The sequence below is a fragment of the Chiloscyllium plagiosum genome, unplaced genomic scaffold, assembly GCF_037043375.1.
Source record: "Chiloscyllium plagiosum isolate Xiang-an unplaced genomic scaffold, Cpla_swu_hap1 HiC_scaffold_47, whole genome shotgun sequence".
NCBI classification, from domain to species: Eukaryota; Metazoa; Chordata; class Chondrichthyes; order Orectolobiformes; family Hemiscylliidae; genus Chiloscyllium; species Chiloscyllium plagiosum.
In genome coordinates, this window is record NW_028270185.1 from 24,614,199 (window position 1) to 24,639,562 (window position 25,364).

Below are 25,364 nucleotides of genomic sequence, written 5' to 3' on the forward strand. Positions count from 1 at the left end.
AGAACCTGAAGCTGGTACCGACCACACCAACAGCTGGAACTTCCACTCGGTCGCATTTTTGCAAAACAAAGACAAAAATAATCATTAATCTCAAGTTCAAAATCAGAGAATGATGGCATCATATAGGACAGAGTTTGTATTGAGCTTGTATCTCTAAAATCTAAAATCACACTCAAAACAACACAGGGCTGGAAAATGGGAAGTCTTCAAAAATGAGATAACGAAAGTCCACAGGCAGCATGTTCCTGTTAGGGTGAAAGGCAAGGCTGGTAGGTGCAGAGAATACTGAATGACTAGAGAAATTGATGTTTTGGTTAAGAAAAAGAAGGAAACATATGTCAGCTATAGACAGCAGAGATCGAGTGAATCCTGAGAAGAGTATTAATGCAGTAGAAGTATACTAAAGAGGGAAATCAGGAGGGTGAAAAGGGGACATGAGATCGTGCTGGCAAATAGAGTTAAGGGGAATCCAAAGGGATTCTATAAATACATTAAGGACAAAAGATTAACTCTGGAGAGAATAGGGCCTCTCAAAGATCAACAAGGCAGCCGATGTGTGGAACCACAGGAGATTGGGGAGATACTAAATGAATATTTTGCAGCAGTGTTTACTGTGGAGAAGGACATGGAAGATATAGAATGTGGGGAAAGAGATGGTGACATTTTGAAAAATATTCATGTTACAGAGGAGGATGTGCTGGATGTCTCAAAATGCATAAAGATGGATAAATCCCTAGTACCTGTTCAGGTGTACCCTAGAACTCAGTTGGAAGCAAGTAAAGTGATTGCTGGGCCCCTGGCTGAGATATTTGTATCATCGATAGTCACAGGTGAGGTGGTGGAAGACTGAAGGTTGGCTAACTGGGTGCTACTATTTCAGAAAGGTGGTAAGGAAAATCCAGGGTACTATAGACCAGGGTACTATATCCTGATCGTGGAAGGCAGGATATTGGAGGGAATCCTGAGGGACAGGATTTGCATGTATTTGGAAAGGCAAGGACTGTTTAGGGATAGTCAGCATGGCTTTGTGCGTATGAAGATGATTGATGAGGGTAGAGTAGTAGACGTGATCTATATGGACTTCAGTAAGGTGTTCAACAAGGTTCCTCACGGTGGACTATGTCTGTGTGTGTTTTCTTCCAAAGATGTGCTGGTTAGGTGAATTGGCCATGCTAAATTGCCCACAGTGTTCAGGGATGTGTAAGTTAGGTCCAGTAGTCAGGGATAAATATAGGGAAGTGGAATGGGTGTGGATGGGTTCCTCTTTGGAAGGTCAATGTGGACTTGATAGGATGAAGGGATGAAGGGCCTGTTTCCACACTGTAGGGATTATGAGTTGAATTCTAATGGTTATGCCTCTTCCTGTCCGAATTGACTAGCAGCCATAATCTTGTTTGAAGCATCTAAATTGGGAACAGATGTTCTCAGGGAAATGCACGACAGAAATGTAAAGGTTGTTTAGGGAGCACTTGCTGATAGTGCTGGACAGGTTTGTCCCACTGAGGCAAAGAAGGGATGATAGGGTGAAGGAAACTTGCGTGACAAAGGATGTGGAACATCTAGTCAAGAGGAAGAAGGACGCTTACTTTAGGTTGAGGAGGCAAGAATCAGACAGGACTCCAGAGCGTTACAAGGTAGCCAGGAAGGAACTGAAGAATGGACTTAGGAGACCTAGGAGGGGGCAGTAAAAAGCCTTGAGTGGGTAGGATTAAGGAAAACCCTGAAGCATTCTACACTTATGTAAGGAATAACAGGATGGCCAGAGTGAGGGTGAGGCTGAGCAAGGACAGTAGAGGAAAATTGTGCCTGAAGGTGGAGGAGGAGGTAGGGGAAGTCCTTAATGAATACTTTGCTTCAGTATTCACTACGGCGAGGGACTTTGACATTTGTGAGGACAGCGTGAAACAGGCTGGTCTGCTCAAACAGTTTATGCTCGAAATGTTTATTAGGAGGATGTGCTGAAAAGTTTGAAAAAGGTAAGGATAGCAAAGATGATTCTCGATAGGAGTGAGAGAGACAGGGTAGTTGTCATGGGGTCTTCACCTTTCCAAATATTGACCGGGAACACGATAGGACGAATACTATAGATGGGTCAGTTTTGTTCCACTGTGTGCAGGAGGGCTTCCTGACACAGTATGTAGACAGGCCAACAAGGGGCGAAGCCACATTAGATTTGGTATTGGGTAATGAGCCCGGCCAGGTGTTAGACTTGAAAGTAGGTAAGCGCTTTCGTGATAGCGATCACAATTCTGTTATGTGTACTTTAGTAATAGAAAGGGATAGGTGTATACCACATGGCAAGAGTTACAGATGGGGGAAAGGCAATTACGATGCGATTAAGCAAGATTTAGGAAGCATAGGATGGGGAAGGAACTGCAGGGGATGGGCACATTAGAAATGTGGAGCTTATTCAAGGAAAAGCTCTTATGTGTCCGAGATAAGTATCTACCTGTCAGGCAGGGAGGAAGCTGTAGAGCGCAGGAGCTGTGGTTTACGAAGGAAGTGGAATCTCTGATCAAGAGGAAGAAGAAGACTTATGTTAGGATGAGATGTGAAGGCTCAGTTAGGACACTTGAGGGTTACAAGGTAGCCAGGAAAGACTTAAAGAGAGAGCTCAGAAGAGCCAGGAGGAGGCATGAGAAGTTGTTGGCGGATAGGATCAGGGTAAACCCTAAGGCTTTCTATAGGTATTTAAGGAATAAAAAAATGACGAGAGTAAGATTAGGGCCAATCAAGGATAGTAGTGGGAAGTTGTGTGTGGAGTCAGAGGAGATAGGGGAAGCACTAAATGAATATTTTTCGACAGTATTCATTCTAGAAAACGACAATGTTGTTGAGGAGATTACTGAGATACAGGCTACTAGACTCGGTGAGATTGAGGTTCACAAGGAAGAGGTATTAGAAATCCTGCAGAGTGTGAAAATAGATAAGTCCCCTGGGCCGGATGGAATTTATCCTAGGATCCTCTGGGAAGCCAGGGAGGAGATTGCCGAGCCTTTGGCATTGATCTTTAAATTGTCATTGTCTACAGGAATAGTGCCAGAAGACTGGAGGATAGCAAATGTGGTTCCCCTGTTCAAGAAGGGGAGTAGAGACAACCCTGGTAATTATAGACCAGTGAACCTTACTTCAGTTGTTCGTAAAGTGTTGGAAAGGGTTAAAAGAGATAGGATTTATAATCATCTAGAAAAAAAAATCTAATTAGGTATAGTCAGCACGGTTTTGTGAAGGGGAGGTCGTGCCTCACCAAACTCATTGAGCTCTTTGAGAAGGTGACCAAACAAGTAGATGAGAATAAACCAGTTAATATGGTGTATATGGATTTCAGCAAGGCGTTCGATAAGGTTCCCCACAGTAAGCTATTGGACAAAATGCGGAGGAATGGGATTGTGGGAGATATAGTAGTTTGGATCAGTAATTGGCTTGCTGAAAGAAGACAGAGGGTGGTGGTTGATGGGAAATGTTCATCCTGGAGTCCAGTTACTAGTGGTGTACCGCAAGGGTCGGCGTTGGGTCCACTGCTGTTCGTCATTTTTATAAATGACCTGGATGAGGGCGTAGAAGGGTGGGTATGTAAATGTGCAGACAACACTAAAGTCGGTGGATTTGTGGGTAGTGATGAAGGATGTTGTAGGTTACAGAGAGACATAGATAAGCTGCAGAGCTGGGCTGAGAGGTGGCAAATGGAGTTTAATGCGGACAAGCGTGAGGTGATTCACTTTGATCGGAGTAACTGAAATGCAAAGTACTGGGCTAATGGTAAGATTCTTGGTAGTGTAGATGAGCAAAGAGATCTCGGTGCGCATGTACACAGATACTTGAAAGTTGCCACCCAGGTTGACAGGATTGTTAAGAAGGCATACAGTGTTTTAGCTTTTGTTAATAGAGGGATCGAGTTCCGGAAACATGAGGTTATGCTGCAGCTGTACAAAAGTCTGGTGCAGCTGCACTTGGAGTATTGTGTACAGTTCTGGTCACCGCTTTATAAGAAGGATGTGGAAGCTTTGGAAAAGGTGTAGAGGAGATTTACTAAGATGTTGCCTGGTATGGAGGGAAGGTCTTACGAGGAAAGATTGAGAGACTTGAGGTTGTTTTCATTAGAAAGAATTCGGTTGAGAGGTGACTTAATAGAGATATATAAGATAATCAGAGGGTTAGATAGGGTGGACAGGGAGAGCCTTTTTCCAAGTATGTTGACAGCGAGCACGAGGGGGCATAGCTTTAAATTGAGGGGAGATATATATAGGACAGATGTCAGAGATAGTTTCTTTACTCAGAGAGTAGTGAGGGTATGGAATGCTTTGACTGCAATGGTAGTAGATTTGCCAATTTTAAGTATATTTAAGTCGTCTTTGGACCATCATATGGACGTATATGGAATAGTGTAGGTTAGATGGGCTTCAGATTAGTATGACAGGTCGGCGTAACATCGAGGGCCGAAGGGCCTGTACTGTGCTGTAATGTTCTATGTTCGATGTTTTATGATACATAAGTCCCATGGGCCAGACAGGATACACCTAGGATACTACAGGAAGCGAGGGAAGAGATTGCCGCGCCTTTGACGATGACATTTGCATCCTCACTGTCCACTGGAGTAGTGCCAAATGATTGAAGCGTGGCAAATGTTATTCCTTTGTTCAAGAAATGGAATAGGGTTAACTCTGAGAACTACAAACCAGTCAGTCTTACATCTGTGGGAAACAAATAATTGGAGAGGATTCTGACAGACAGGATTTTTGATAACTTGGAAAACCATAGCTTGATTAGAGATAGTCATCATGGCTTTGTGAGGGGCAGGTCATGCTTCACAATTGGCTATCACAAGTTTTAAGGTGATTGGAGGAAGGTTTGGGAGGATGTCAGAGGTAGGTTCTTCACACAGAGAGCGGTGGGTGTGTGGAATGCACTGCCAGCAGTGATATTAGAGTCAGATACATGAGGGATATTTAAGTGACTCTTAGATAGGCACATGGAAGGTGGACCAATGAAGGGTATGGATGTTCCTTTGATCTTCGAGGAGGATAAAAGGTCAGCACAACATCGAGGACTGAAGGGCCAGTCCTGTGCTTTCTTGTTCAATGTTCGACGTTAACAGCACAAGTTCAATTCCCACACTGGTTGAAGTTAAAAATCATGCAACGCCAGGTTATAGTGCAACAGGTTTATTTGGAAGCACTAACTTTTGAGGTGCTACGTCTTCATCAGTGCTCCAAAGGCTGGTGTTTCCAAATAAACCTTTTGGACTATAACCTGGTGTTGTATGATTTTTAACCTTGGCCACACCAGACCAACACTGGCACCTCCAAACCACACTGGTTGAGATCACAATAAAAGTCCCACCTTCTTAACCCCCCGCTCCCCTGAGGCATGGTGATCCAGGTGAAACACACAATCAGTCATGTTTCTGAGAGATCAGCCCTATGATCGAATGGGAATTTACTAAAGGAATATATATCCAAGTCAGGATGGTGAGTGGCTTGAAAAGGAACATGCCGGTCATGGTGTTCTCATGCATCTACTGCCTTTGCCTTTAGGAAGGTGGTGTTCATGGATGTTGAAGGTGCTGTCCACGGAGCATTTGTGGTAGATGGACTGAATGTTTGTAGATGTGGTGCCAATCAAACTGGTTACTTCATCATAAAAGAGAAAATGTTGGAGTAACTCAGCAGGCCTGGTGTAATTGTGAAGAGAGAAAGAGAATGAATGTTTCTAGTCTGACATAACTCCTCGTCAGCACTGTTCTGAAGAAGAGTTATATTGGATTCAAAAGGTTAACACAGTACATAGAACACAGAACATAGAACATAGAACAGTACAGCACAGAACAGGCCCTTCAGCCCACGATGTTGAGCCGACCACTGATCCTCATGTATGCACCCTCAAATTTCTGTGACCATATGCATGTCCAGTAGTCTCTTAAATGTCCCCAATGACCTTGCTTCCACAACTGCTGCTGGCAACGCATTCCATGCTCTCACAACTCTCTGTGTAAAGAACCTGCCTCTGACATCCCCTCTATACTTTCCTCCAAACAGTTTAAAACTATGACACCTCGTGTTAGTCATTTCTGCCCTGGGAAATAGTCACTGACTATCGACTCTATCTATGCCTCTCATTATCTTGTATACCTCAATTAGGTCCCCTCACCTCCTCCTTTTGTCCAATGAAAAAAGACCGAGCTCAGTCAACCTCTCTTCATAAGATAAGCCCTCCAGTCTAGGCAGCATCCTGGTAAACCTCCTCTGAACCCGTTCCAAAGCATCCACATTTTTCTTATAATATTGCGACCAGAACTAGACGCAGTATTCCAAGTGCGGTCTAACCAAAGTTTTATAGAGCTGCAACAAGATCTCACGACTCTTAAATCCCCCTGTTAATGAAAGCCAAAACACCATATGCTTTCTTAACAACCCTGTCCACTTGTGTGGCCATTTTAAGGGATCTATGTACCTGCATACCAAGATCCCTCTGTTCCTCCACACTGCCAAGAATCTTATCCTTAATCCTGTACTCAGCTTTCAAATTCGTCTTTCCAAAATGCATCACCTCGCATTTATCCAGGTTGAACTCCATCTGCCACCTCTCAGCCCATCTCTGCATCCTGTCAATGTCCCGCTGCAGCCTACAACAGCCCTCTATACTGTCAATGACACCTCCAACCTTTGTGTCGTCTGCAAACTTGCTGACCCATCCTTCAATCCCCTCATCCAAGTCATTAATAAAAATTACAAAAAGATAGAGGCCCAAGGACAGAGCCCTGTGGAACACCACTCACCACAGACTTCCAGGCAGAATATTTTCCTTCTACTGCCACTTGCTGTCTTCTGTTGGCCAGCCAATTCTGTATCCAGACAGCTATGTTCCCCTGTATCGCATTACTCCTGACCTTCTGAATGAGCCTACCATGGGGAACCATGATAGAAATGCCTTGCTGAAGTCCATATACACCACATCTACAGCTCAACCCTCATCAACCTTTCTCATCACATCCTAAAAGAAGTCAATAAGGTTTGTGAGGCATGACCTGCCCCTCACAAAGCTGTGTTGACTGCATTTAATCAAACCATGCTCTTCCAGATGGTCATAAATCCTATCCCTCAGAATCCTTTCTAACACCTTACAGATGACAGACGTGAGACTTACTGGTCTGTAATTGCCAGGGATTTCCCTATTTCCTTTCTGGAAGAGAGCAATTACATTTGCCTCTCTCCAGTCCTCAGGTACGACTCCAGTGGAGAGCGAGGATGCAAAGATCTTCGCAAGTGGCGAAGCAATTGCATTTCTCGTTTCCCAAAGCAGCTGAGGACAAATCTGGTCTGGTCCTGGCGACTTGTCAATCTTAATGTTTGACAAAATTTTCAGCACATCAGCTTCCTCTATCTCTATCCATTCCAGCATGCACACCTGCTCTTCAAAGGTTTCATTCACTACAAATTTCGTTTCTTTCGTAAAGACAGGAGCAAAAAACTCATTTAGGGCTTCCTCTACCTCCTCAGACCTCACACACAAATTCCCTATGCTATCCCTGATCGGCCCTACTCTTTCTTTGACCATTCTCTTATTCCTCACATAAGTGTAAAATGCGGTTGTGTTCTCCCTAATCCGTTCTGCTAAGCCTTTCTCGTGCCCCCTCCTGGCTCTCCTCAGACCATTTTTGAGCTCCTTCCTCGCCTGCCTGTAATCCTCTAGAGCTGAGCTTGACCCTAGCGTCCTCCACCTTATGAAAGCTACCTTTTTCCTTTTGACGAGAAGCTCCAACACTCTCGTCATCCAAGGTTCTTTTATCTTACCACTTCTTGCTTGTCTCAGAGGGACATATTTATTCATCACTTGCAACAACTGTTCCTTAAACAGTCTCCACATGTCTATAGTGCCTTTACCATGGAACAATTGCTCCCAATCCATGCTTCCTAACTCATGTCTAATCGCATCATAGTTTCCTCTTCCCCAATTAAATATCCTCCCATTTTGCCTAATCCTCTTCTTCTCCATAGCTATGTCGAATGTGAGGTAGTTGTGGTCACTATCTCCAACATGCTCTCCCATCACAAGATCTGATACCTGCCCCGTCTCGTTTCGGAGCACCAAGTCTAGAATGGCCTCTCCCCTGGTCGGCCTGTCAACGTACTGAGTTAGGAAACCCTCCTGAACACACCTTACAAAAACAGCTCCATTCAAATCTTCTGCTCGAAGGAGGTTCCAATCTATATTGGGAAAGTTAAAGTCACCCATTTTCACAACCCTACTACGTCCACACTTTTCCAAAATCTGCCGACTTATGCTTTCTTCCATTTCCCTGCTGCTACTGGGGGGCCTGTAGTAAACCCCTAATGAGATGACTGCTCCCTTGCTGTTCCTAATTTCCACCCATACTGACTCGGTAGGCAGATCTTCCTCAACAATGGAAGCTTCTGTAGCTGTGATACCCTTTCTGATTAGTAGTGCTACACCCCCTCCTCTTCTCCCCCCCTCCCTATTCTTTTTAAATGCTATAAACCCTGGAACATCCAACAACCAGTCCTGTCCCTGAGAAACCCATGTCTCTGTTATGGCCACAACATCATAGCACCCGGTACTGATCCACGTTCTAAGTTCATCACTTTTATTCCTGATACTCTTTGCGTTAAAGCAAACACACTTTAACTGATCCCTTAGTCCCATCCCAGGAAAATCCTTCCCACTAGCTGGTCTACCTCTTGCTATTGCCTCATCTGCATCAACTCTCACCTCTGGTATGCAGCTCAGGTTCCCACCCCCTGCCAATGTTAGTTTACACCCTCTCGAACTACTCGAGCAAACATTCCACCCAGGACATTGGTCCCCTTCCAGTTCAGATGCAAACCGTCCTTCTTGTACAGGTCCCACCTTCCCCAGAAGGCATCCCAATTATCTACATATCTGAAGCCCTCCCTCCTACACCAGCTGCGCAGCCACGTGTTAAGCTACGTCCACTCCCTGTTCTTCACCTCGCTATCTCGTGGCACCGGTAGTAAACTAGAGAACACTACTCTGTTCGTCCTGCTTTGCAGTTTCCATCCTAACTCTCTGAAATCACTTTTTATATCCTTGATCCTTTTCCTGGCTATATCATTAGTGCCAATATGTAACACGATTTCTGACTGTTCGCCCTCCCCTTTTAGAACCTTATACACCCGATCGGAGGCGTCCCGGACCCTGGCACCAGGCAGGCAACATACCTTCCGGGAATCCCGATTCTGACCACAAAATCTCCTGTCGATTCCCCTAACTATCGAGTCCCCTACCACGAGTACTTTTCTATTCTGCCCCCTTCCCTTCTTTGCCACAGTGTCAGGCTCAGTGCCAGAGGACTGACTGCTATGGCTTTCCTCTGGTAGGTCATCCCCCCAGCAGTATCCAAAACGGTATACTGATTGTTGAGGGAATTTTCCACAGGGGATCTCTGCACTGTCTGTCTGGGCCCTTTCCTCCCCCTAACTGTATCCCATCTATCCTTCTCCTGAGCCTTAGGAGTGACCAACTCCTGGTCACCCCTCTCAATTACCCCCTAAGCCTCCCAAATGATCCGTAGTTCATCCAGCTCCAGCTCCAATTCCCTAACACGGTTTTCAAGGAGCTGGAGTTGGGTGCACTTCCCGCAGATGTAGCCAGCGGAGACGTGTGCCCTGTCTCCCACCTGCCACATTCTGCAGGAGGAGCAAGCAACTGCCCTAGCATCCATACCAGACTTATCTGAACACCCACTCAGTACTAAAGTAGAAAGCTTAGTTCAAGTTGCTATAAAATTAATAACAAACTTATATTCAATAGAGAAAGTTTAGATTAGATTACATACAGTGTGGAAACAGGCCCTTCGGCCCAACAAGTCCACACCGACCCGCCGAAGCGTAACCCACCCATTCCCGTACATTTACCCCTTTACCTAACATTACGGGCAATTTCAGCATGGCCAATTCACCTGACGTACACATCTTTGGACTGTGGGAGGAAACCGGAGCACCCAGAGGAAACCCACACAGACATGGGGAGAACGTGCAAACTCCACACAGTCAGTCGCCTGAGGTGGGAATTGAACCCGGATCTCTGGCGCTGTGAGGCAGCAGTGCTAACCACTGTGCCACCGTGCTGCCAGGTTTGGCGAATTTCTCCAGCACTTTCTGACTTCATTTTGGGTTTTGAGTGTCTGCAACATTGTGCTTTTATATGGCTGCTTGGTCATGCTGGGATCCAAATTCTTGGGAGATGTCAGAGATATTTCCATCCAGGCAAGTGGGGAATATTCCATCACATTCCTGACGTGTGCCTTGGAGATGGTGGAGAGGCTTTTGGAGCCATGAGGTACATCCCTCACTGCAGTGTCCCTGCCCCCTGAGCTGCTCTTGGAGCCACAGTACTTACATTGTAAATCCATTTCATTTTCAGCTCAATGGGAACTCCCAGCTTGTTGATTGTGGGGGATTCAGCAACAGCAAAGCCATTGAATGTCTAAAGACATTATTTATGTGATCTATTATTGGAGGTAGTAATTGTTTCGCATTTGTGTGGCACGGTTGTTAATTGCCATTTGTCAGCCCAGGCCTGGAACATAGAACATCGAACATTACAGCGCAGTACAGTCCATTCGACCCTCAATATAGTGCCAACCTGTGAAACCAGTCAGAGGCCTACCTAACCTACACTACTCCATTCTCATCCATATGTTTATCCAATGACCATTTAAATGTTTTTAAAGTTGGAAAGTCTATGACTGTTGCAGGCCGGCCGTCCCATGCCTTTGCTACTCTCTGAATAAGGAAACTACCTCTGACATCTTACAGCTTCTTACAGCGAGCGAATTTCTGATCCAAACCACTAAATGACCCTCAACCCCATGCCTCAATTAGGTTAGCGAGGCACGATCTACCCTTCACAAAACCATTTTGACTATCCCTAATCAACTTAGTCCTTTCTAGATGATCATAAATCCTAACTCTTCTAGCCTTTGCGAAAACTTTACACACAATCGAAGTAAGTCTCACTGGCCTATAATTACAGGGTTGTCTCTACTTCCCTTCTTGAACAAGGGAACAACATCTACTATCCTCCAGTCTTCTGGCAATATTCTTGTAGACAATGACAAAATAAACATCAAAGCCAAAGGCAGTGCAATCTTCTCCCTGGCTTCCCAGAGAGTCCTAGGATAAAGCCCATCTGGCACAGGGGACATATCTATTTTCACACTTTCCAGAATTGCTAACAGTTTCTCCCTATGAACTTCAATCCCGTCTTGTCTAATAGTCTGTACCTCAGTATTCTCCTCAACAACATTGCCTTTTTCCAATGTGAATACTGATGAAAAATATTCATTCTGTACCTCTCCTATCTCCTCGAACTGCACGCACAGCTTCCCATTACTGTACTTGACTGGTTCTAATCTTATTCGAGTCATTCTTTTATACCTGACATAAGTCTCGAAAGCTTTAGTGTTTTCCTTGTTCCTACCTGCCAAAACTTGTCATGTTCCCTCCTGGCTCTCTCTTTAGATCCTTACTGGCTGACTTGTAAATCTCAAGCGCCCTAAATGAACTTTATCGTCTCATCTTAAGCCTCCGTCTTCCCTTGACAAGAGATTCAACTTCTTTAGTAAATCACGGTTCCTTCGCTCAAACACTTCCTCGTTGCCTGACAGGTACATACTTATCAAGGACATACAGTAGCTCTTAGAACATAGAACATAGAACATAGAAGAATACAGCGCAGTACAGGCCCTTCGGACCTCGATGTTGCGCCGATCCAAGCCCACCTAACCTACACTAGCCCACTATCCTCCATATGCCTATCCAATGCCCGCTTAAATGCCCATAATGAGGGAGAGTCCACCACTGCTACTGGCAGGGCATTCCATGAACTCACGACTCGCTGAGTAAAGAACCTACCCCTAACATCTGTCCTATACCTACCCTCCCTCAATTTAAAGCTATGCCCCCTTGTAATAGCTGACTCCATACGTGGAAAAAGATTCTCACTGTCGATCCTATCTAAACGCCTAATCATCTTATACATCTCTATCAAGTCACCCCTAAACCTCCTTTTCTCCAATGAAAACAACCCCAAGTGCCTCAGCCTTTCCTCATACGATCTTTCTACCATACCAGGCAACATCCTGGTAAACCTCTATCAAGTCACCCCTAAACCTTCTTTTCTCCAATGAAAACAACCCCAAGTGCCTCAGCCTCTTCCTAGAACAAGCTCCACATTTCAATTGTGCCCTGCAGTTTCCTTCTCATCCTATGCATCTTAAATCCTAATCACATCATAATTGCCTGCACAGCTGAAAATGTGTTGCTGGAAAAGCGTAGCAGGTCAGGCAGCATCCATGGAGCAGGAGAATCGACGTTTCAGGTGTGAGACCTTCTTCAGGAAACAGGAGCCCTGTTCTCGATTCTCCTGTTCCTTGGATGCTGCCTGACCTGCTGCGCTTTTCCAGCAACACATTTTCAGCTCTGATCTCCAGCATCTGCAGTCCTCACTTTCCCCTCGATAATTGCCTTCACCCCAACTATATCTCTTGCCCTGCGGAATATGCCTGTCCATTTCCATCACTGAAGTAAATGTAATCGAATTGTGGTCACTGTTACCAAAGTGCTCACCTACCTCCAAATCTAACACCAAGCCTGGCTCATTAGCCAGTACAAAATCCAATGTGGCCTCGCCCCTTGTCTGCCTATCTGCATACTGTGTCAGGAAACAGTCCTGCACACATTGGACAAAAACTGACCCATCTAAAGTAAGCATTTTCAGTCAATATTTGGAAAGTTAAAGGTCCCCATAGCAACTACCCTGTTACTTTCTCTCCTATTCACAATCATCTTTACAATGCTTTACTCTACTTCCCTGGGACCTTTCAGAAGCCTATACAAATCTCCATACAGGTTGACCTCTCCTTTCCTGTTTCTAACCTCAGCCCATTCTACCTCAGTAGATGAGTCATCATCAAACGTCCTTTCTGCCACCGTAATACTATCCTTGTCTAACAATGCCTCACCTCCCCCTCTTTTATCATCGTCTCTGTTCCGACTGAAACATCTAAAACACGGAACCTGAAACAAACGATCCATGTCTCCAAAATGGCCACAACGTCAAAGTCCCAGGTACCAACCCATGCTGCAATTTCACCCACCCTCCAGATGTTCCTGGCATCGAAGTAGATACACTTCAAACCACCTTCCTGTTTTCCGTTACACTCCTGCGATCTTGAAACTTTACTTATGAGCTCACTACTCTCCACCTCCTGCACACTGGAGCTACAATTCAGGTTCCCTTGCTGAATTAGGTTAAACATTCACGAAGCACATAAGCAAATTGCACCCCAAGGATATTGGAACCCCTCTGGTTCAGGTGTAGACCATGCTGTTTGTAGATGTCCCACTTACCCCAGAATGAGCCCCAATTATCCGGGTATCTGAAACCCTCCCTCCTATAACATCCCTGTAGCCACATGTTCAAATACTCTGTCACCTTATTCCTCACCTCACGAGCATGTGACATGGGTAACAAACCAGAGACATCAATTCTGTTTGCTCTAGCACTAAGCTTCCACCCTAGCTCCCTCAATTTCTGCCTTAAATCCCCATCCCGTTTCCTACATATGTTGTTGGTGCCTATGTGGAGCACGACTTGGGGCCGCTCCTCCCCCCACTTAAGGATACCGAAAACACGATCAGAAACATCATGAACCCTGGCACTTGGGAGGCACTACATCAACCGCCAGTCTCTCTCGTTCCCACAGAACCTTCTATCATTCCCCCTAATTATGAAGTCCCCAATGACTAATGTTCTGCTTCTCTTCCCCCTTCCCTTCTGAGCACCAGGGATATACGCTGTACCAGAGTCCTCGACCCCATGTGTTACTACTGGTAAGTCATCCCCCGCAGCAGTATCCAAAACAGTATACTTGCTATTGAGGGGAATGGCCACAGGGGGGCCCTGCACTGTCTGCCTGTTCCTTTCTGTCTCCTGACTGTAATCCATCTACCATTCCCCTGTACCTGAGGTGTGACTACCTCCCTGTAAATCCTCTCAATTACTCCCTCAGCCTCCCGAATGATCCGAAGTGCATCCAGCTCCGGCTCCAGTTCCCTAACGCCGTTTCCGAGGAGCTAAAGTTGCCAGGATCTTTCTGCAGAGCCACATGAAGTGCTTCAGTATCTGAGGAGGGAAGAATGCTGCTGAACATTGTGTGAGTATTAGCGAACCCTCGGACCCATGACATTCTGCCTGAGGGAAGGTCAGTTATACAGTCACTAAAGATAGTTAGGGCTAGGACACAATCTTGAGGACCTCCTGCTGTGAGGGCCTGGAGCTGAGTTGGCTGACCTCCACCAACCGCACCAATTGCTGTGGGTCTGGAGTCACATGTAGCCCAGACAAGACAAGGACAGCCCTAATCCGTAAAGGGCATTAGAGAACCAGATGGGTTTTAACAACAATTGACAAGGGTTTTGTGGTCACCATTAGAGTCATAATTCCACATGTTTATTAAATTGAAGTTCTGACATCTGTCATTGATAGGATTTGACCCGGGTCCACGATAAGAGTTGGGAAGTGTCTGAATATGAGCCAGTTCAATGGCTGGCCTCCTGGCTGATTTAGAATCCAACTTGACATTTTTGCCCCAATTATGAAATGAATGTTTAAGTTTTATTATTTCTCATTGAGTGTAATATTAGTTTGCTTCTATTTGGTCTCGAGAAAATGTGAATACAGACAGACTGAGTGAGGGCTGTGAACTACATGAACTTGAATCCTATTTGAACTATTGTGACATCACCCAATTTGAGATGGTGTTTGGTAGGCTTTCCTTTATTGGTCAGAGTATTGAGTACAGGAGTTGGGAGGCCATATTGCGGCTGTACAGGACATTGGTTAGGCCACTGTTGGAATATTACTTGCAATTCTGGTCTCCTTCCTATCGGAAAGATGTTGTGAAACTTGAAAGATTTCCAAAAAGATTTACAAGGATGTTGCCAGGATTGGAGGATTTGAGCTATTGGGAGAGGTTGAACAGGCTGGGGCTGTTTTCCCTGGAGCATCGGAGGCTAAAGAGTGACCTTATAGAGGTTTCCAAAATTGTGAGGAGCATGGATAAGATAAATAGACAAAGTCTTTTCCCTGGGGTCGGGGAATCCAGAACTGGAGGGCATAGGTTTAGGGTGAGAGGGGAAAGATATAAAAGAAATCTAAGAGGCAACTTTTTCACACAGAGGGTGGTACGTGTATGGAATGAGCTGCCAGAGGATGTGGTGGAGGCTGGTACAATTGCAACATTTACAAGGCATTTGGCTGGGTATATGAATAGGAAGGGTTTGGAGGGATATGGACTGGGTGCTGGCAGGTGGGACTAGGTTGGGATGGGATATCTGGTCGGCGTGGACAGGTTGGATCGAAGGGTCTGTTTCCGTGCTGTACATCTCTATGACTCTATGACCTTATTTGCCAATGCTATCTCATGTCCCCTTTTGGACCTCCTGATTTCCCTCTTAAATATATGCCTACATGGTCTCTGCTGTCCAAACCTGACATATGTCTCCTTTTTCTTTCTTAACCAACATCTCAATTTCTCCAGTCATCCAGCATTCCCTACACCTACCAGCCTTGCCTTTCACCCGAACAGGAACACATTCTCTCTGGACTCTCGTTATCTCATTTTTGAAGGCTTCCCATTTTCCAGCCATGTATAGCTTTGAGTGTGATTTGAGAGATACAGACTCGATGGAGCGAAGGGCCATGTCGGTCCTGTGTGATGTCATCATTCTATGATTTTGAACTGAATGTTGTAATTTGTTTTGAGAAAATGTGACCGAGTCGAAGTTCCAGCTGTTGGTGTGGTCGGTACCAGCTTCAGGTTCTGTATTAGAGTGCTCATTCACAGAGAGAATTCCCAAATCAGTCGTACAACTGAATTAACAAGGAAATTAGTGGGATAACAGTGTGCAGTGGAACAGCTCTCAAAAAGCTCTACAACTCGAAGTATTGAATGTCTGAGGAGAATGAAGGTCATCACTGAAACGAATTTCAAAAGGTAGCTAGATATTGATGGGACTGATAGTGAGTGAAATTTGCAACATCTGTTGCTTGAAGCCAAAATAGATCCCTGAGAATTAACAGGATCAGATTAATCAAGTCTTTGGGGAATTCGAATACAGACATAAATCTCAATGCTATTACTTCACTAAAATAAACCTGTTGTCATAATTTGTTTGTTCAAAATTATGTTAAAAAAATTGAAGGTGTAATCACAGTTTCCCAGGGGAGATACCACACAATATAAAATAAAGTCTCTGGAACTGTGTCAGCTTCATCTCCGATAGAATTCTCTGATTTCGACACATAGCGGGCAGCAGGAAGGGAAAGGTTGTGTCACACACAACGAAATGCATCTTCTCAGGGAAAGGATCGAGAGAGTGTATGAGACCATTCTGGCTGTCGTTGGTGTTCCTGGTAGGTCTTGCAACAACTTTACTTACATAAACTTCTGCATTGAATTATCCTGATTTCTACCGACAACTAATAAATTATTATATTTCCATTTAGCAAAGCAAATCCTGATGGCAGACAACAGTGTCCTCACTTAGTGAGTTTAAAGTGAATTGTTTGTCTGTTGGGAGGCTCCTCAGTAATGTACAGCACTGTGTGTTTCCCTATACTGTGCAGAATGGGTTTACACTGAGGCCACATTGATGCAGTTTGGCTGAGCACCAGCCCTGGCTGGTCTAGAAAGTGTTTTGGAAGACCACCCTCTCTCTGTGGTAGTTCACAGCCTGCTATCGGTCAGATGGGTTTTGCAACAATACACCTCTCAGTGACACCTAGTATTTCCCATTCCTTGATGGAAAGGGATTGTGTTGGTGGATCTTGCTCAGGCAGCTTGCTCCAAAAGGGAGCCCAGATACAACAGGATAATGGGTGGGTTCAGCAGATCATTAGGAATGAAGTGACAATGGGGGCTGCAGATAGACCGTGGTGCTGGAAAAGGCAAAGCAGGTCAGGCAACATCCGAGGAGCAAGAGAGTCAAAGTTTCGGGCAGGACCCTTCTTCAGGACAGTTAAAGTGACCAATGTTGCATGGATTCAGATTTTATTTGCGGGAGGTGCTATTCCATCGTGGGCAGGTTGGGGATGGGGTGGGGGAAGTCATGCCCAAAATATGGACTTTCTTGCTCCTGGGATGCTGCCTGACCTGCTGTACCTTTTCCAGCACCATGCCGTATCAACTCAAGTCATCAGGAGTGATAAGTGATGGTCAGCAAGGATGAGTTTGACAGTCTTGTGTGTTTTCATCAGTCAGTGGATGTGTGACGGCATCGTATTTGTGAGGACAGATCACTGGGAGGGTTGTTGAGCACAGGAGGCCAATTATGAAGTGTATTGTTGAATTCTTTGATTGTTGAACAGACATGTCCGAGTGCCATTTGTAAAATGATGCACAGTACTGTGGTACAGTGTCTAATAGGACAAACTCTAAGATCTGGATGTTGTGGCAGCGGTTCTCCCACAGAGGATCAAACAACTTTGTCCAACAGGATATTTCCTTCGTTGCCCTTTGTTGCTGTTACATTTTGATGTTCCCCAAACAATAATGGTCTTCGTGAAGGTGCACTCATTTGAGAATGTTATTTTGTCTTTGACTATCAATTTTGATAGGTATTTATTAGTCTGCAATGCAAAGCTGTGGTACAAGTCTAGTGAACTCCATGGAGAACGCTGGGTAAACTGTGGGGTATTCTAGCCCCAGCATTCGCTCCGAATCTGAGAGGGGGAATCTCCATTCGCAAGTAGAGGACTGAGGAGAGAAGCTTGGGAGCATAGGCCTCGACATCAGGCAGGAAGCTTTGCTTCATCCCAAATAAAGTGTCTGCTTTTTAAACCAGAGCATTACCATGACCAGTGTTGTGGGGATTCAGATTTTATTTGCATGAGGGCTGTGCTGTACTATCTTGGACAAATGTTGCAGTTTTTCTGATTAAAGTGGATATCCAACCAGAGGCATAGTGATTGGATTCACTGCTGAATACCTTCATGAGAAAGTGACTCAATACCCTATCATTTGTTCATCCATATTGTGATTAAATGCCCAACCCTGTGGTTCATAAGTGTGGATATCGAATTCTGGAGGTAAACTGAACTGTGGAGACTCCAAAACCAAATAGAGGAATGTTGTGATCAATGTCCATACTAGGTGTCTGCTATTCTGTTTTACTGATGCCAGGTGTCTTTGTGTGGGTGCTGTGGGCTTATGGGAAATGCCAGCCAGTCAGAGTAACCTGGAAAGCAGATGAAATTGACTGCTGCTGAACCAAAAACACTTTGAGTATATGACCGTGTTTCTGTGAGTAATCTGCTGCTCATGTTCTTCGCTATGTCCTTTAAATGTCCAAATGATTCATTTAGAGAGAATGCGATGATATGGTTCAGATTCTTTAAACTTCATATGACATGGAACAACAATTATCTTTGTGTCATTACTTACAGTCTGGGCTCAGGCAGAGAGAATGTTTGATTAATAACCTCAAGTCCCTTTTTTCTTTCTCTTACAGTTAGTCTAGTGGTGATTGTAATCTTAGCTCGGGGCAAATGTGGCCTTTCTACATGCAGCACTCGCTATCTGGTGGCCATGACAACGTCAGATCTACTGTTCATTGTTTTTTATATCATCCTTCGCCGGTTTCAACGTTATTATTATCCACTGTGTTTCCTGCAAATCACTCCCGTTTGTACCGTTCTCTATGTCCTCAGCCGCTTGAGCATTGATTGTTCTGCGTGGTTCACCATTGCTTTTTCCTTTGATCGATTTGTCGCCATTTGTTTTCATGAGATGAAAACTAAGTATTGCACAGGGAAAACTGCAACCAGAGTTCTAGCAACAATCTGCATCTTCTTTTGTTTAAAGAATATTCCCAACTCCTTTGTGTATAAACCTGGAAAGATGATCAACAATGTTCCATGGTACTGTTATACCAGGTCTAGTTATTATAATGACCCTCGGTGGACAAGTTTTAAATATTTTGAGACTTTTTTAACACCACTGTTCCCATTCATTTTTATTGGCTTTATCAACATTCTGACTGTCAGACATATCTTCGAGGCCATTAAGGTACGGAAGGAACTGAGAGGTCAGAGAAAAACAGAGAATGATCCAGAGGTGGAGAACAGGAAGAATTCTGTGATTGTACTCTTTGCCATATCTGCCAGCTTCATACTTCTCTGGTTGTTGCATATTTTATATTTTTTTAAGGCTGGTTATTTCTTGGATTCTGTTTCTTTGAGTCTCTTTGTTCAGATTGGATACATGCTGAGGAACTTAAGTTGCTGCACAAATGCAATTATTTATGTGGTGACACAGAAACATTTCAGAGACCAGTTAAAGTATGCTGTGACACATCCAGTTAGAACAATAATTCAATTGATGAATCAATCCAACATTAGGTGCAGCAGAGAATGGAACGAGGAGTCCACGTGAGGAATGGACCAAAAGGAGAAGGAGGAGCAGCAACATGATAACACTCCTTTCCTCATGGACAAGGAATGACTCCATCTGAGGAGCAACATGTAAGAGACTGGAGGTGTAAAGCCAGTGTAAAGTGCTGTTTGCAAATTGCAAAAATTCGTAGGAAGTGGGACAACAAAAGCAAAACCAAAAGAGAAATTAAATGTACACAAAAGCTACATTTATCCCAAGTAATCCATTCTCAGTGAATGAAGTGGGGAGAAAAATAAATGATGTGGAGGAAGGTTTAATCGTTCACTGCAGACCAGAGATGGAAATGTAACAACAGGCTCCTGTCCACTCTTCCTCACTGAATTCTCTGAGCAACACATCTGGGCAAATTAAAACACATGAGAAGTTTCCTGTTAGAAAGAGGAAAGAACATACTGTAAGAGTTATGTGTGTATTGATTGCACATTTATTTTCAACAATAATTTACTTTGTTTCCTTTCTCTTCCTTGTGTTGATTCCTGGCAATCTCAAGCTGAGCCTTTCACATTGATCAGGAGTAAACCCCAAAGACAAAAGGAATTTGATCAGTTTGAAAATACATTTGGCTTTCATTCCAAGACAATAAAATGCAAAGTAGGAGTAGACAAAGGCAGACTGGATGAAACTGTTTACCTGCTGCATCCTCTCACACCTCCACCCTCCCTTCTTACCCCACCCCCCCCCCACCCCCCCGCCCTCTCATCCCACTGTGGTGACTCTGGCTATGCTCCATCCCTGGGGGAGTTAATTCCCGGATAAAGGGAGCTGATAGTTTCACTTCTCTCATGTGTAAATCACAAAACGTTTTTTTAAAAGATGCATTCTCAGGTTAGCTGTAACAATTGATGTTAGCAAGACAATACACCCTTCCCCCCGATGTGTCCGTGAGCATGTGCAGAGACTAACATGTCTTTTGACTGCCTACAATAATGCCATGGAGTCATTGAATCATACAGCACGGAGACAGACCCTTCAGACCAACCAGGCCACACTGACCATGTTCCAAAACATAAACTATTCCTACCTTCCTGTGTTTGGCTCATATCCCTCCAAACGTTCCTATTCATGAATTAATCCAAATGTATTTTAAACATTGTAACTGTACTTACATCCATCACTTCCTCTAGTAGTTCATTCCACACATGAACTAGTCAAAACGATGCCCCTCATCTTCTTTTCAATCTTTCTCCTCTCACGGTAAAAATATACCCCCCTGGTTTGAACTCCTCACCCGAGGGAAAAGACCCTTGTCATTCACCTGATCTATGCCCCACATGATTTTTTAAACATCAATAAGGTCACCCCTCATCTTCCAATGCAACAGCCTATTTTTATATCTCAAGCCCTCTATTCTTGGCAACATCTTGGTAAATCTTTACTGAACCCTTTCTAGTTTAATAATATCCTTCCTATAACAGGGCAATGAGAATTGCCCTGAACCCAGAAGAGGCCTCATCAACATCCTGTACAAATTCAATATAATGTCAGAACTTCTCTGCTCAAAAGTCTGAACAATGAAGGCAAGCATGCTAATCACCTTCTTAACCAGACTGTTTACCTGTGATTCAAATTTCAAAGGATTATGCACTTGAACCCTGAGGTCTCTCTCTGCTCTACAACACTATCCAGGGCCGAGGACCCACACTGAGGTCAGACTCATAGGTCGATCGTTTCCGGGCTTCTCCTCACATCCCTTCATAAACAATGACATTTTAGCCACACCTCAGTCCTCCAGTACTTTACCCATGTTTATAGATGATACAAATATTTCTGCTCTGGGCCTGATAATCTTCTCTCTAACTTCCCACAACGTCCTGGGACACAATTGATTAGGTCTTCAAGGTTTATCTATCTTCATGTTTTTTAAGATCTCCAGCACTTCCTCTTCTGGACTGTGAAGTGTTTCTAAAACATCAGTATTTATTTCCCTGATTTCTCTAGCCTCCATTTCTTTCCCAACAATAACAACTGATGTGAAATATTCACTTTTATCTCTCCCATCTCTTGAGTTTCAACACAAAGACAACCTCGTTGGTCTTCAAGGGATCCTAATCTCTCTACAGTTGCTCCCTCACTAACTATTTATAGAATCTCTTTGGATAATCTTTACCCTATCTGCCAAGACGATCTCCTATCCCCTCTTTGCCTTCCTCATTCCCTGCTGAAGAATGCCCCGAAACTCTTTATGCTCTTCAAGACATTCAGTTGATCTCAATTGTCTTTCTAATAGATTTTTTTTTATTCTTGACTTAAACTTCAACATCTTTATCATCCGTTGCACCCTAATCTTACCAGCCTTGCCTTTCACTCTAACAGGAACAGAATGTTCCTGAACTCTTGTTGTCACACATTGGAAGGCCTCCCACTTGTCAGTCATCCTTTTACCTGCGATCATTCTGCTCCAGAAAGTTCTTGTTTCATACCCTTTCATACCCATTTGCCTTACTCCAAATAAGAACTTTAACTTTTATCCTTTTACATAACTATTTTAAAATTATTAGTTGCTGACTGGTCCAAAATGACCCTGACTAACACTTCAGTTACTTGCCCTGCCTTATTTCCCAAGAGAAGTTCAAGAATTGATCTGTCTCTCGTGGGAAGATTTATATATTGATAGCGAAAATTCTCTTGCAATTGAACAAATACTTCACTATCAAAATCTTTAACACCATGTCAGTCTGAGTCAATGTTTGGAAAATTAAAATCCCCTCCTATTACAAACTTATTATTCTTACATATATTTGAGATCTCTCTGCATATTTGCTTCTCAATTGCCCTCTGACTTTTGGGGAGCTGGTAGTACAATCCCATCAAGGTGATCACCCCTTTCTTATTTCTAACTTCAACCCATACATTTTCACTAAATGATCCCTCAGAAATATCTTCCCTAATTACAGTCGTAATATTTTCCTTAATCAAAAATGCCAGTCCTTCTCCCACCTTGCCTCTTTCTATCCTTTCTGTAAAATCATTGAGCTGCCAGTCTTTTCCATTCAGCAGAAGTGGGTACTGCAGATGCTGGAGGTTAGAGTCAAAATCAGAGTGGTGCTAGAAAAGGGCAGCACGGTGGCTCAATGCTCCAAGAAAGTGACTCTCTGCACATTGCAGCACCTCGTCAACCATTGATTTATCTGTCCTGTCCTTTTATTCCTTCCCTCATTAGATCTTGGCACCAGAAGTAAACCAGAGATTGCTACTTTTCATACTACTACTTTTTTAAACCTTCTACCTAACCACTTGTACTCACTCTGTAAAGCTTTAACCCTTTCCCAGTTCCAGCTTCTCACTCTCCCCTTTGACAATCTGCTTCAAACATTTTGAGACGTCTTTCACCCTGGTACCAGAAAAGCAATGTACTATCCTCGATTCACACTCACTACTGCAGAATCTCCTGTCTGTGTCCCTGACAGGAGAGCTCCCGAAAACGATTATTCCTTTAAAACTTGACAAACCCATTTAACACAAAATTCATTGTTAATGCCCAAGATCTGACAACCACTTCTATTTTTCTCATTCAACAATACCCAAAATGGAATATCTCTTTGAGAGAGGAATAGCCACGGGGACTTCTAAACCACCTTCATACCCTTCCTGACGGACAGTTATCTGTCTGAATGATCTTGCTATGTAATCAATTCACTAAATCTATTTATCATCGTCCTCAATATCTCTTTCACATTAATCTGAAAATGAAGAAGCTTTCAATAGCACCTTATATGATTGTATTTTACATTACCTACAGTGTAGAAACAGGTCCTTTGTCATAGCAAGTCCACACCGACCCTCCAAAGAGTAACCCATCCCCAACATTTACCCTGTCTAACGGATCTAAACTATGGGCAATTTAGCATGATCAAATTGCCTGGCCTGCACATCTTTGGATTGGGGGAGGAAACCCACACAGACACGGGTAGAAAGTGCAAACTCCACATAGACAGTGGCCCACGGCGGCAATTGAACCCGGATCCCTGGTGCTGTGAGGCAGCGGTGCTAACCACTGAGCCACCGTGCCACCCAAATCAATTGTTTTAAAAATCAAAGGTGGTACTCCAGTGCTTCAGAATGGAGAGGCTTCTTCTTTCCTGTGCTCAAAGTAACTGCACAAGATGCTGTGGAATTGGCTTTGAACGACTTACAGATTCTCAGTTGAGAAGTGGAGTGCTATTGAAGACCAGAAAGCTTCAACTGGAAGACAAGTTGAGTCATCAACTTTTAACCTTTTTAATATTTGCAAACCTTTAAAATGACAAAAGCTGTGAATAGTCACTTTAGTTCTACTAACTGTGGAATTAGAAGAATGAGAATGGCTTCCAATTGGCTGTCTCTGGGTGCTGTCATCCCTAATCATGTTGTATTTTTCCCTACATTTTTGTAGGCTGATTGAAAGTCAGCTCTTGGTCTTCCCATGTACCCACTCCTTATGAATTTAATTTGTTAACTAGTAGTTGCTCTTTAATGTGTGGGACAATAAATCGGAGACTACTTAGAATCATTCTTGCATGAATTCTAGGAAATCACTAAAATTTAAACAGAAAATTGTTAGAATGGAAAATTCAAGAAACTGAATTTACATGAGGCTTTGCAAGCATGAGTTGTTCATGATTAATACGCCTGATGGGGAGGGGGTGGGTTCGACATTTTCCTTCAGGCTTCTGCAGGTGAATACACAAGTCACAGTCCAAAGATGTAGAAGAATCAGTGATGACCTTGAAGCTGAGTGTTTGTGTCACAGAATATCTTGGCATTCGTCAATTTGCATGCAAGATTCTCCTTGTTGCAAGCAATTATAGTCTACAGTCTCCAAAATTGCAGAGTAATTTTAATTTCAAATTGGAAGGGGAGGTGGGGCAAATGTCTTTGCTTGTCAGATTTTCTTTTCCAGATATCTAAAGAAATTATATATTAAATTAAACTATCTTTCCTTAAGCACAGATTTATTATGATGAATGCAAAGACAAATAAAAAAAATAAATATTTTTTAAAAATCAAACACTTAACTGAACAAATGAAAAAAAAACAACTTGTCCTCAAATAATCCAACATTCAGCTTTTAATGTCTGGATACAAAAACTCTCCAAAGCCGTCCCTATGCTAGTGAAAGTAATAGGGTGGTTGTTCTGGGGGACTTTAACTTTCCTGATATTGATTGGGAAAGCTATAGCTCAAGTTCGTTAGATGGGTCAGTGTTTGTCCAATGTGTGCAGGTGGGTTTCCTGACACAATATGTAGATAGGCCAACAAGAGGTGAGGCCATACTGGATTTGGTTCTGGGTAATGAACCAGGCCAGGTTTTACAATTAGAGGTAGGTGCGCACTTTGGGGACAGTGACCACAATTCGGTGACTTTTACTCTAGTGATGGAGAGGGATAAGTGTGCACTACAGGGCAAGAGTTATAGCTGGGGGCAGGGAAATTATGATGCGGTGAGGCTTGACTTAGGATGTGTGGCTTGGAAAAGTAAGCTTCAAGGCAAGGGCGTAATTGATATGTGGAGCTTGTTCAAGGAGCAACTATTGAGTGTCCTTGATAAGTATGTACCCGTCAGGCAGGGAGGAAAGGGTTGTGTGAGGGAGCCGTGGTTTAATAAGGAATTGGAATCCCTTGTTCAATGGAAGAGGGCGGCCAATGTAAAGATGAGGCGTGAAGGTTCAATTGGGGCGATTGAGAGTTATAAGGTTGCCAGGAAGGACCTGAAGAGAGAGCTAAGAGCAGCAAGGAGGGGACATGAAAGGTCCTTAGTTGGTAGGATTAGGGAAAACACTAAGGCTTTCTATAGGTATGTCAGGAATAAAAGAATGACTAGGGTAGGAATAGGTCCAGTCAAGGATAGTAGTGGAAAGTTGCGTGTGGAGGCTGAAGAGATTGGGGA